A 13,590-nucleotide genomic window follows, 5' to 3' on the forward strand; every position below is an offset into this window, starting at 1 on the left:
GCTAGCCTTAAATTTCATAAGTGACCAAAGATGACCCTGAACATCTGATCTTGCTGCCTCCACCTCCCCAGCACTGAGATTACAAGCAGTTGCTTGCCGTCACTTCATCTGGTTCATCTGGTTGCCCTGGGTGGCTTTTCTGTGAGCAAATCAATCAACATCTTGAGGAATTCAGCTGTGCCCTCTTTCAAAATGATTAACTCAGTTGTACTTGTTGGCTGTTATTTATTTTGGGGTTTTCCTTTCCTTTTTAAAAAATTTTAAAAGATTTATTTATTTATTTTGAGTGCTCTGTCTGCATGTACACCTGCAGGCCAGAAGAGGGCATCAGATCACCTTATAGATGGCTGTGAGCCACCATGTGGATGCTAGGAATTGAACTCAGGAGCTTTTAACCACTGAGCCATCTCTCCAGCCCTACTTTTGGGTCCCCCCTCCTCCTCTCTGTCTAACCCACCTTCTCCTTTTCACCTGAAGGCTGAACATTGGGCCTCTGTCCATCCATTGGATGTGCTTGGTTCTGCTCTCTCTGTGGTTATGAAGGGTTCTAGACACCCTCATAGACGCTGTGGAAATGGCTGATTGATATGCTCCCAGCCCCATGCCTCACTTCCCACCTGCTTTTAACATCCACCTACTAATAGAGTTCTTCTGGGAAGCTAGGAAATTCTAGAAGGATCCCTTTTGGTACAGGGAAGTCAAGTGATCTGTATTTGCCAGGAGCAAAGAGATCCCCAGAGAGTCGTTTGTGGCCTCCAGGGTCTTTCAGGCTTTGAGGCTGGTTTCTGTGCCTCTCTCAGGGCAGGGCCCAGTGGGAACAAACATACACTCATAACTAGTTCTCAAAGGGCACAGAGTCCTGTGGCTAAAGTGGAAAATATGTCTTATGCGTATGCACGGACACGTACGCGTACACACACACACACACACACACACACACACTCATAGTTACTGTGCTTCACATTCTTAAGACCTTTTCCCATGAAGTCCCACAGTCCTAAGCAGCAGGAAGGGCAGCCAGTCATGGGGGTGAACGGAGGTCCCTTCCCTGTGGAAGCCTCACCCCGCTGTGCTCCATTTACTCTTAACCATACAAGCCCTGTCCGTCGCCCCCCCCCCCCCCCCCCACTGCTTTCAGAGGAGGAAATTGCTGAACAATGTGGCAGATCAGAGAATGGGCACAGTGCCTGGAGCCCGAGGCCAGGCCGGGTCTTGAGCAGGCCATGGACTCTGACCTCTGACTGCCCTGCTGGTCCTAGGCGGTCGTATGTTCCTTATTGCCAGGAGACGTCATTTGGGGAGCAAGTCCTTCCCTTCCTTCAGTTTGTCTGTCCCCCGCATGGGGTAGCGTCTTCCTCCCCTCTTGCCCTTCTCAGCATGTCAAGGTCGAATTCCCTTCTAGACAAAGCCTGTCCTCTCACCAGGGTTATGGAAATACTTAGAGAGACACGCGGTAGTAGCCACGTCACTTGCAGCTTCCTTGGGCTGGGAGGGTGGTGGGAACCACGGCTGGTGTTCTTCCTGTTGGTCTAAAATTGTCTTCTGCCCAGGGGACCAGAATCCTGCTCTCAGCCCTGACTCCTGGTCAGTTCCAGTTTCAGAGTTCAGTGCCTAACCTCTCGGGACTTTCGCTTCATGACTGGCGTGGTGACATACACCTCTCTTGCTGTGGTTCTTAGATTGTCAGGCAGAGTGGTTAATAGAACCCAAGAGTTCCTGGGCAGCCTGGATTTCATAGTGAGAGCCTGCCTTAAAGTTAAAGCCTTCATGGTGGTGCACACCTGTGACCTCGCACTTGAAATGGGGAGGAGGTTGATAAAAGTCAGTGCTTGCTACATAATAAGTTCAAGGCCAGCCTCAGATGAGTAAAGACTTTTAAAAATAAATTTTAGGGCCCTGGAGACCTGGCTCAGAGGTTAAGAGCACTGGCTGCTCTTCCAAAGGTACTGAGTTCAATTCCCAGCAACCACATGATGGCTCACAGCCATATAATGAGATCTGGTGCCCTCTTCTGGCGTGTAGACAACACATGTGGGCAGAATACTATACAAATAAATAAATCTTTTAAAAGTGGATTTTAGGGTTAGGGTTGTGGCTCAATTGGCAGAATGTTTGCCTAGCATGCACGAAGCCCTGGGCTTAACCCCTCCTACTGCAGAAACCAGCTGTGTGCCTGTAACTCCACACTGGGGGTGGGGGAAGCCGGGAGCCGGCACAGGAGGATCAGGAGTTCAAGGTCAAAGGATTTAATTACACAGTAATTCCTTTTTATTTTTCAGTCTTGAAGCTTTCATTCTAAAAGGCCTGAACAAAAAGCTGGTTTTCGGTATGGAGCTGCCGGCCTGGGCCTTCTGCCACTGGGGAGCCAGCCTTGGGCAGGGCAGGCAGAGAGGATACAAGTGCTGGGATGAGCAGACACCCTTAAAAGTCTGGTTTTGTGAAAGTGTATTCTTCCTCATACCATCTTCAGCCTGACTCTGTGTTGTATCAGTAAGTGTCCATCTGAGACTCAGGCACCATTTCACTTGATTTCCACACAAGACAGATCAGAAATGGCTTCAGGCCAGGCTCGGTGGCTCACCTGTAATCCCAGCACTCAGTAGGCAGAGGCGGGTGGATTGTTGTGAGTTCGAAGCCAGCCTGGTCTACAAAGTCCAGGACAGCCAGGACTACACAGAGAAATCCTGTCTAAAAAAAATGAAAATTAAAAAAGGGGCCTGGAGAGATAGCTCAGAGGTTAAGAGCACTGACTGCTCTTCCAGAGGTCCTGAGTTCAATTCCCAACAACGACATGGTGGCTCACAACCTGCAGCTTGTACATGCAAATAAAGCACTGTTTACATAACAAATCTTTTTTTTTATTATTAAAAAAAAAAAAAAAAGGCCTTCAGAAGACCTGACTAACTTAGTCACACAGCTGCAAGCAGACCAGTTTAGATCTGTCTTTCCGTGTTGCACCATAATGCAGGGGATGGATCTAACCCAGGGCCTCACACATGCTAAGCCAACCAACATTTTACCCCACCACAGCCCTATTTTACTTTAGTTAGTTGAAATTTAACTAGCTAGGGGCAGTTGTGCAGGACAGTATGGGTAGAGGAGGGTGGCTCCTGCCTTTGTGACGCTTCCCCCTGACTGGCCTGGTGCATGAAGATGGTAACTTCCTACAGTGCAGGCCATGGCGGATGCTTCTCACTCATCTCATGTGAATCTAGACAACCTTGGATGCAAATTCTGGTTTCATCTGCTAGCTTTGAAATTGAACAAATACATTTCTTTCGGTGGATAGATCCTTAATAAATATTAACAGTAATTCTCTTTACTATTAGATAAAAATTAGCCAGATGGTGGTAGTGCACGCCTTTAATCCCAGCACTCGGGAGGCAGAGGCAGGTGGATCGCTGTGAGTTCGAGGCCAGCCTGGTCTACAAAGTGAGTCCAGGATGGCCAAGGCTACATAGAGAAACCCTGTCTCGAAAAGCCAAAAAAAAAAAAAAGTACTGCTGGTTTGTTCCAGCTGTGTGAAGGTGGGGCTCCCAGGCAGTCTGGCTTACTTGGTGAGTTCCAGGTCAGTGGAAGACCCTGTCTCTCTCAATCAATCACTAAAGTAGCTGACACCTGAAGACTGTGACCGCAGGTTGTCCTCTGACTTCTGGATGTCTGCACCCCCCCCCCAATTGCACCTGCACACACACATGAGTAGGTACGCACCCATACATACCATCCAACTCCACACAAACACACAAAAATGCTTAGTAAATGGTTAGTATTAGTGACACAATGTGCTTTCGGTATTTGCTAGTTGACTAGTCGGAAAGCGTCCTTTAGCCCACAGGGTCACTTGCTCATGGTGGGCTGGCAAAGCCGAGGCACTCTCTGCTGGGGCTGGGAGGGTGGAGCTGGCCTTAACAGCCCAGTTCTGTTATGAGCTAATGTAAGAACTCACTTGAAAGAGCAGGTATGGATGGCTAAGGGTGACGCGGTAGAGGATGGCCTCGAACTTACAGAGATCCACTTACCTCACCGCCTCACCCATTCTGGGATTAAAGGTGTGTGCCACCCCCTCAGCAGCGCCCCCAACCGCCTTGCTGGGGACTTGTTTTTTTTTTTGTTAGGGTGAGTTCCAGACAGGGTTTCTCTGTGTGGCCCTGGCTGTCCTGGAGCAAACTATGTAGAACAGTCTGCTTCTGCCTCCCCAGTGCAGGGGCCTTAAGGTGTTCGTCACTGCACCCAGCAAAGTGGAGGATTTTGAAGTGAGCCAGAGAAGAGGCCAGTTCTGAGCACCTGATGAGAACCAGAACAGTTCTTTGACCACTTCAGCTTTTGTTGACTAAAACCTTAGTTTCTAGCTCCACCTTCCCTTCTACACTATCTCCATATCCCCCTGATCTAAAACTAAAATCTTGTCTTGCTATAGAACCGGTAGGCCCTGAGCCGGCCCCTGGGTTGGGGCCATACTGAAATGACCTCTGCACTCTGGAGTGCACCCACCCTCTTTCCAAACTGTCTCTCCCACTTGTTACTTCCTCTGCAGTGTCCTTCAGACTGACCACTTACCTCACTGCGATGGCCTCTCTCTGTGACATCCAAGGTAGGTAGGCGCGTTGCCTAGCCCATATGGAGTATTCCTGGACTCCCACCGTGCCAGACGCACATAGTAAGTAGCTGCTTACTGAACTCTGAGTGAGTGGATGATTTGAGGTGACCACTGTGATCTGAGAGTGCATTTTCTCTCCCCCCGCCCCCCAGTCCTCTTCCTTAGCCTCTTGCATGTCTCTTATGTCTTCTTCTTTGAGATAGGTCTCACTGTGTAGTTTTGGCTGTGTTGGAACTTGCTTAGTACACCAAGCTGGCCTTCAGCTCACAGAGATCCACCTCTCCCTGCCTCCTGGGTGGTAGGACAAAGGGTTACACAGTCTCTATTGATTTCAGTCGAAGTTGATCAGGCACAGAAGGTTGAAGCGTATGGTCCTGGGAGTGTGGCTGGGATTTGAGGGGTGTGTACATTATTGACTGACCTTTTGGCACTAATCTGTGATTAGAGGGCTAGTCAAAACAGGGAATGCACGAAGAGCCTTGCATGATCGATTGAAGTAGCGTGCATTGATTGTGACCAGAAGCAACTGTCAACAAGCTAGAGAGGAGCCTACGATCGTGACCTACAAAAACTTGGCTTCAAATGCCAGTCGGGGCGGACTAACTTGAGATTGGCTCCAAAATGGAGAGATTATTTTCACTTGGCCGTGGGGGCCAGCAAGGTGGCTGTGGGAGTAAAGGTGCTTGCTGTCATTTGACAGATTATTAATTTGCATTATGAATCGAAGGAAAAGATCTGTGGAGTTAGATTCATACCTGAAGCGGTGCTAATTTAGGAGTAGCATTCGTAAGTTTCAGATTTTGTTTTGTTTTGTTTTTTGTTTTTCGAGACAGGGTTTCTCTGTAGCCTTGGCCATCCTGAACTCACTTTGTAGACCAGGCTGGCCTCGAACTCACAGCGATCCGCCTGCCTCTGCCTCCCGAGTGCTGAAGTTTCAGATTTTATTTTGTTTAATGAAATACACTCTCCGGGTTTACAAATAGTACCATCCTGTTTGGCTACGCACAAAAAGCAGCAAGTGCCCAGTGTGGTGAGGCACACCTGTGTTCCCAGCACGCTGTGGGAGGTTAGGAAGTGAAGGCAGGAGGACCAGGGCCTCAAGGTCATCCTTCAGTGAGTTTGCGGCCAGCCTGTGTACATGAAAAAACGAAAAAACGGAATTGAAGACTGGCTGTAGGCAAACCTGAGCCCAAGGCTTCCCGCCCCTCTTCCCAAGATGCTAGCCTGCCCCTGCTACGCCTGCGCCTAGGCGGGGCGGTGCTTTGCCCTTTGTTGTGGGCCCAGTTTCCCAGGACACCAAGCGGCTCTGGGGGTGGGGCTATGCAGATGAGGCACTCGGGGGCGGGGCGGCTGCGCGGCGGCGGCCGGGGAGGGTCAGTTGGAGGCAGGCGCTCGCTGAGGCAAGAGGAGGGTTCCCGGCCCGCGGCCTGACAGGGACTTAGCCCGAAGAGACCGGCCCGCGCGCGCGACCCCACACCCACCCACTCGTCCATCTACCCACTCCCCGCGCCGCCTCCTCCCACCCTGAGCAGAGCCACCGAGGATGATAAACACCCAGGACAGGTAACGGCCCGGCGCAGGCTCCCCGCCCCCATCCTCCCTCCGCAGCTCCAGAGGCCTCCTCCCCCTCCCCCCACCCCAGCAGCTAGCCCCCGGCACCCAGGGGGCTCCATCCGCTCCCACTGTCCCCCTTCGCTACTCCTGCTACCCCAGCCCTGAAATTGGGCCTCCTTCCGTCCTTTAGCCCCCTTTCCTCCAGCCCGGCCCATCCCCTTCATCTGGGCTTCCTCCTCGCCCAACCCCCCCACCCCCAAACCTGGACCTAGCCTTCCAGTCAGTCGCCCCTTTTCTTAAGCCCAGCGGAACGGTTCCCAGTTCCCTCCACTGGGCTTTCTCCTACAGATTTCCCTAATTGGTTCTTGCCTTCCCTAAATCTTTCTTACTCCTTCACAAGTCACTTAATAGCTTTAAATCCGTTCTCTAGTGAAACCTGCACCCCAGCCAGACTCTTTTCTCTCAGTCCTGCCAGGCTCTCACCAAAAGCAAGCTCCATCCGACCCCTATCCTCTCCTCCTGCCCTCCTTTGGATGCCCAGTCACCCCTTGGTCCTACTTTCCTTCCGCACCCCTCCCCAATTAGGCCCCATTTTCCCGTCTGGGAACCTCATTCCTTTTATTTCTCAAACAGCGTGGACTCCATTCCTTCCTCCATCCTGTTTTCCCAGTGACGTCGCCAACACTACATACTCCTACCCTTTAAACACTACAAAGTCTCAGTTGAAACTCATCTTCTCATCTTAATCCCCCATTTTTAAAATCATTACATCACACAGGTTAATCTATCTCCTTTCCTGGGAAGATCTACCCCTTTTAAATTAACCCCAGGGCCTTCAGAATATAGACACTGGGCCTTTGGAAGTTACCTATCTCAAGACCCAATCCTAGTTTCCCTAAGGATTTGAAGAGTGAGTCTGCACATCCTTTTGAATTGCTGTGGGTTTCTTAACTTTTTTTTTCTTCAAAACAGGGTTTCTCTGTGTAGCCCTGACCAGGCTGGTTTTGAACTCACAGAGGTTCGCCTGCCTTTGCTTCCCAAGTGTGTCACCACTGTCTGGTACTCACTTTGGTTTTTCGAGGACAGGATTTCTCTGTGTGTATCCTTGGCTGTAGAGCAAGCTGGCCTTGAACTCACAGATATCCTCCTGCCTTTACCTCCCAGTGCTGTGACCAGACGCGTGCGCCACCACCCCGGCTGGGTTTCTTAACTTTAAACCAAAGTGGCAGAAATCATCCTTTTAGTTTCCTTTCTTGTCTTGTCTCCACTTTCCCAGCTGTCCCATATTTCTGCCTAGACAGATGCTCTTCTCCAGGACTTCATCTTTTTTCCATTCCCCAGGGTGTCTATATCACTTGCTTATGTATTAACATGGCTTCCACTAGCAATTTGGATTGATTCCTTATACCCCCTTCCCCTGTAGGACTTATTGCTGAACCCTCCAGAACTTGTTTGAAACCCATTGAGTCCGCATACTGCATCCTTTGTCCTCACATTGGACTTTTATGGCCTCTGACCTTGAGCGAGCTGACCCGTTCCTAAAACTGCCACAATCCCTCCAAAACCAGACATGACTTGTTACACACGTGGTCTTCCTTGTTGCTGGCCACAGGGCCCGGGCCTATGGTTTCTGTCAAAGCTTGGCCCCTTTCACTAACTGATCTTAACACTTTCTCTTTCCTGCTTGTTTAGCAGCTCCGTCATTTTCCCAACTGTGTTTTCCTCACATTTTAGTGTATCTTAATCCTAGCTTCATGTTAAAAAAAAAAAAAAAGCTAGTTATTTGTTCTCTCCCTTCACAGATTACTCCAGATGGCCCAGGTAGAGCCTGGTGAATGGTAGCATTTTTAAAGCTCTCCAGTTAATTCTCATGTGGAGCCTGAGTTGAAAACTACTTTCATGTTAAGAAAGACTTAGTCTTTCCCATCCCATCCCTGCCTGCATTGCCAGCCTCTCCTTTATTGACAAGGCTTCATCCTCAGGGACTTCTTGGTCTTCCTCAGTTAAGAAGGAAACTCTTAGCCTGGTGCACGAGTTTAATCCCAACACTCGGGAAGCAGAGGCAGGTGGATCTTTCGAGTTCAAGGCCAGCCTCGTCTACAGAGGTAGTTCCATGACAGCCAGGACTACACGTACACAGAGAAACCTTGTCTTTCAAAAAAACCAGGACAACAAAACAAAATCAAAAATGAAACCCTTATTTACATCATACCTTTATGGCTCCACTTTTAGCCATTTTCTTTCCCTATTAATTCTTTTCATATAGGCACCTTGCTCCCCGTCCCCTGGTCGACTATGGCTGTCTGAGCCATTGTCACTAACCTATCACACCCTCATTGCCTACAGCCCCATCCTGCTTCCCCCTTTTCAGAGATTTCCCATAGGTTTCCCCATTGCGCTCCATTCTCTGATTCTTTGATTCCATCTTCTTTAACTCAGTCCTGTCACAGCTCAGGAGGTGGAGGTGGGTGTATCCTTGGATGATGCAGGATACAGAAGGCGCTGTTGTGGTCTGGAAGGCTGTGTGTGCTGAGGATGGAGGGCATGTGAGATGGGGCGTTCCAGCAGTCATTCTCAGGAGTCCTTTGGATTGATTGGGTCTAGGTGCCAAGTCCTTTGCAGCTTGAGCCAGAGATTTGAGTATTTGAGACCAACACTTAGGGCCTTTCACAAACGGAGTGTAAGCTATTTGAGTTCTAATTGTACCTCACTTAGCCAGTGTGCTTACATATAAAAAGGGGGTTGAGTTAGCTTAACTTGGAAGGTTACTTCCAGCTGCCTAAGTGGCAAAACAGGCTTGCTTGTCTCCAGGGCCCTTGCTTTAGTGTGTTGGTAATTTGAGGGGCTTGGCTGAGTGAGGCAGGTGGAGGGAGGAGTGAGCTGGCCTGCCAGGGCCTGGGCAAGAGCTGGTCCTTGGATCAGGATCTTCTCCTTTAGCCTGGGGGTGGGGTGGGGTGTACAGGGTGTCTGGTTTCTTTGCTTTATGCCAGTCTTGTTTCCATAGTATGCTTCCCAGCCTCCTCTGCTGGCCCTTAAGTTTATGAAAGGAATCCTGTTGGAATCTTAGCTGGGTGATTCTGATAACAGCCGGATGTTCTTCCCAGGCAGTGTTGGTGTTTTTAATGTGCAGTGTAGGGAGCTGGCTGAGTGTTTAGTTCCCACTGGGTGGGGGCTGGGCTTTCCTGCTTCCCTGGCTCCAGTGAAAAATTCAGGAGAGGGAGGCCTGTTTTCCTGGAAGAAATAGTTGCAGAAGAGCTGCCAGTGTTCTGAAAACAAGGCTCTTCCTTTCTAGCAGTCAGATTAGTGTCTCCACAGTATCAGACTTCCTGGTGGTGGCCAGTGAAGAAGAGCAAGCAGAAGACCCCTTTATTATATGTTTTGAACAATAGGTTTAAATCTAAGGGAAATAAAATTTTGTGACCTTTCTCTGCCTGGATTTGTATAGGCCAGGGACACAGTATCTGTCCATGGCGTTGGTGCCGTAAGATGGCCCAGCATGTGGAGTGCAGCCAACACTGGCTTGGTTAGCCATATTATAGTCAATCTGTGTGATAGGCCCTACAGGTGTTTTTTAGGGGTAGGGAGTGCTCAAGAGAACTTCAGGGGTCACCTCTAGTTTCTTCACTGCGTGGTTTCCTCTGTAGTGGAATTTCTGTCTCTTCCCAAATAAATTGGCTTTGTTAATTCCCCTTTCTAATCAGCTTTGCTTGTTGAGTGTGGGGCGGTAGACTGACAGCTAGTATAGTCAGAAACACCCCTACATTGGGCTAGGCTTTAGAACGCAATGGGGGCTAGTAATAGCAATCCCCATTCTGCCAATAAATCCAAATTTAGCCCTAGAGCTGTGCATATATATGAAGGAGACTAAGGAGTAGGACAGAGGCATGTTACAAACAAGCATTTTTGGGAAAAGCCATTCATTCTATTTTGAACCAGTGTGCAGTGGTTAGATTTGGAAGGCTCACTGAAAGTGATAGGGCTGGGCATGGTGACACAGGCCTTTAATCCCAGTACCTAGGAGGCAGCAACAGACAGACCAGACCAGCCTGGTCTACATAGTGAGTTTGAGACCAGCCAAGGCTACATGGTCAATAAGACTGTCTGCAAACTGCAACAATGGATAAAAAAAGAAAAAAATCACAGGAAGGAAGTTATAGAGCAGACTGTAATGGCTTGTAGATGAGCAAGAATTTTGTTATTTTAGCAAGACAGTTTTCTGCAAGCAGCAGCAGCAAATGCCTTGTGTAAGAGAAGCTTTAAGAAAAACTCCTAGGCCCTTTGATACTATATAAACAATGATGTAATCCTGCCCTCAGAGGGGAGGCTGGACTGTGTGAGGAGCTAACAGTATAAACTAAACTGAAGACTTGAATATGTAAAACTATCTTAAAGTATAGTACAGTATGATTGCTTAGCAATATCCAGCAAGCACAAGTGCCAATACAGTTGTGCCTGCAGATGTACCACTGTTAGTTGTAACATCTGTTAGTGTGCAAACATCAGGGGCACACATATTCTGGCTGCCATCAGTTAGATTTCTCTTTCTTGTAGAAAATCAACCAAAACCCATTTTTGCTTTCAGCCTATGATTCAGAGTGGTGATGTCATTTCTTATAATCATACTGATTAAGTAGACTCCCTTTGGAACATGTAACAGCCCTGGTGAGGTGACTTAGTGACTAATGCCTGGCACCATACATGGCCTGCCTCTCAGATACAGAGAGGAATCAACAGTTGGAAATCACCCTCTGTGGCCACCTTATTTTGAACATGGCTGGCACCACCTGCCTTTCTTCTTACACCCTTTTTGCTAAGTGTGCTTGCAGCTCAGGACTAGTCTTGTTTTTCGTAAGGTTTTTGGTTTCTCTGTGTAGCCTTGGCTGTCCTGGACTTTGTAGACCAGACTGGCCTCAAACTCACAGAGATCTGCCTGCCTCTGCGTCCCTGGGATTACAGGTGCACACCTCCACACCTGGCTGCTTTACATAAAGATTGCTCCTTAGAGAGATTCCTAACGCCCGGGTACAAGCAGCTTGTTTTGAATTGAGGGTGTTGGGTGTTGTGTGAGGCTCCTGAGACAAGAATGGGTCAGAAGAAGTAGGGGGAATGAATGGAGGATGCCAGGAGTGTGATCTTTGATACTACCAAGGCCAGCTGGCCTCTGATGGGCAGTGGGAATGAAAGGGGCAGGCCGGAGTGAGGAGGCCACTGTGCTGGAGTGAAAAACTGAACTATCAGAGAATCAGAACTCCAAGTATTTGTTAGGTTAGCTTAGGTTGTGCTTTGAGCAAACTGAAAGGGGAAATGACAGTCATCTGGAAGTTTTTTGCTTTGTTTTGAGACAGGGTTTCACACCCTTAAGTCACTACGTAGCTTGGGCCAGCACTGAACTCAAGAGCAGTCTCCTGCTTCAGCCTCCAGAGACCTGGGGCTATAAATGAGTCACTTGTTGAATTTTTCCTTTTCCTTGTAGTACTGGGGCTCACTCAGACACATGGCCTTTACGTTCTCAGCAGGTGAGAGCTTTATCTCCAACCCTGGAAGTCCTTTACCAAGATATTTGATAGCTCTTGTATAGTGGCACACACTTGTAATCCCAGCACTCAGGGAAGCAAAGGCAGGCAGATCTCTGTGAGTTTGAGGCCAGCCAGAGCTACAGTGTGAGTCCAGGACAGCCAAGCTACACAGAGAAAACCTGTGTGAAAAAACAAAAAACAAAAAAAAACAAAAAAAACAAAAAAAAAAAGAAGAAGAAAGAAAAAAAAAAGTTCAAGTTATCCTCTGTATATGGTGAGTCTGAGGCCATCAAGAGCTAAGTGAAGCCCTATTTTTTTCTTTTCTTTTTTTCTTAAGATTTATTTATTATGTATACTATGCTCTGCCTGTATATACACCCACAGGCCAGAAGAGGGCATCAGATCACATTATAGATGGTTGTGAGCCACGATGTGGTTGCTGGGAATTGAACTCAGGACCTCTGGAAGAGCAGTCAGTGCTTTTAATCACTGAACCATCTCCCCAGCCTGTGAAACCCTATTTCAATACACATGGGGGAAGGGGGGGGGGGGAGGTTAATTATTCTAATTAGTAAATGCTGTCAAATTCTAAAAATCTGATTTGAATGATAAAAATTTGAGTTAGCATCAACATTTTCCATGTATATACATCTGCTACATACACTGCCTGTTGGTGGTCATATGAAACTGTGCTTGCTAACAACATTTCAGACAGTAGCTTCCCAGACACATGGCTGGAGAATCGAACCCTGTGCATAACTGCACAACTAGGCAGGCACTCTCCCTCAGCTATAGCCTAGCCCTCATAGAGGTGTGAATTATCAGCAGCACGTGAACTGCATGTGGGTGATGGGAGGTGTGTATTCAGGGGCAGGTCTTCTAGCAGCTGAGGAAACAGGCTCTGACATTATGCTCCCATGGATTTGGACACCTGACACCTTCCTTTCCAGTATGGTCTGTTTGTTCTTCTCAAAAGCAGGACTGGGTCAGCTGGATGTCTGGGTGAGGTATAATACATTCCCACTTTTCTCCTTTTTCTCCCCGAGACAGGGTCTCTCTGTGTAGTCCTGGCTGTCTTGGACTCACTTTGTAAACCAGTCTGGCCTCAAACTCAGTGATCCACCTGCCTCTGCCTCCCAAGTGCTGGGATTAAAGGTGTGCGCCACCACACTGAACACACATCTAACTTTTCTCAACCCATCTTTTCAGTCTTTAGCCTCAAACTTCTTAAAAATGTTTGTTACAGCCGGACCCCAGCACTTGGGAGGCAGAGGCAGGAGGATCGCTGTAAGTTCGAGGCCAGCCTGGTCTACAAAGGAAGTCAAGGACAGCTAAGGCTACACAGAGAAACCCTGTCACCAAAACCAAAAAAAAAAGTTACATTCATTTATTGTATGCATGTGCATAGTGTATGAAGGTCAAAAGCTTGTTCGTTTTTCCATGTGAGATTAGGTGACTGAACTCAGGTCATCAGGCTTAGTGATAAGTTTTTACCTTGTGGGCCTTATCTCTCTTCTCAAGCTAGAATGAATTTAAATCACTTTGGTGTAAAAGATTTAGTCATTTCTGCCCCCTAGTGGAGTGACTAAAATCTGTGGAAGGATTGGCAAAAGCTGAAATAAAACCAAATTGAATATGAAACTTTATGTACTTTTAATGTAAGAAGCCATATTCTCAAGCTGAGTGGTGGTGGTGCAGGCCTTTAATTCCAGCACCCAAGTGGCAGGGGCAGGTGATCTCTTGAGTTTGAGGACAGTGTGGTCTACAGATCCAAGTTCCAGAACAGCCAGGGCCACACAGAGAAACCCTGTCTTGAAGAACCGAGAAGGGGTCCCATTCTCCTCTCTTGTACTTAAATTCTTTCAAATTCTTTTAAATTCCATTTCTAATGAGACTGGTGGCTGATTTTGGTGTCTCATTTGA

Source organism: Acomys russatus, chromosome 14, assembly GCF_903995435.1.
Source record: "Acomys russatus chromosome 14, mAcoRus1.1, whole genome shotgun sequence".
In the NCBI taxonomy this organism is placed as follows: Eukaryota; Metazoa; Chordata; class Mammalia; order Rodentia; family Muridae; genus Acomys; species Acomys russatus.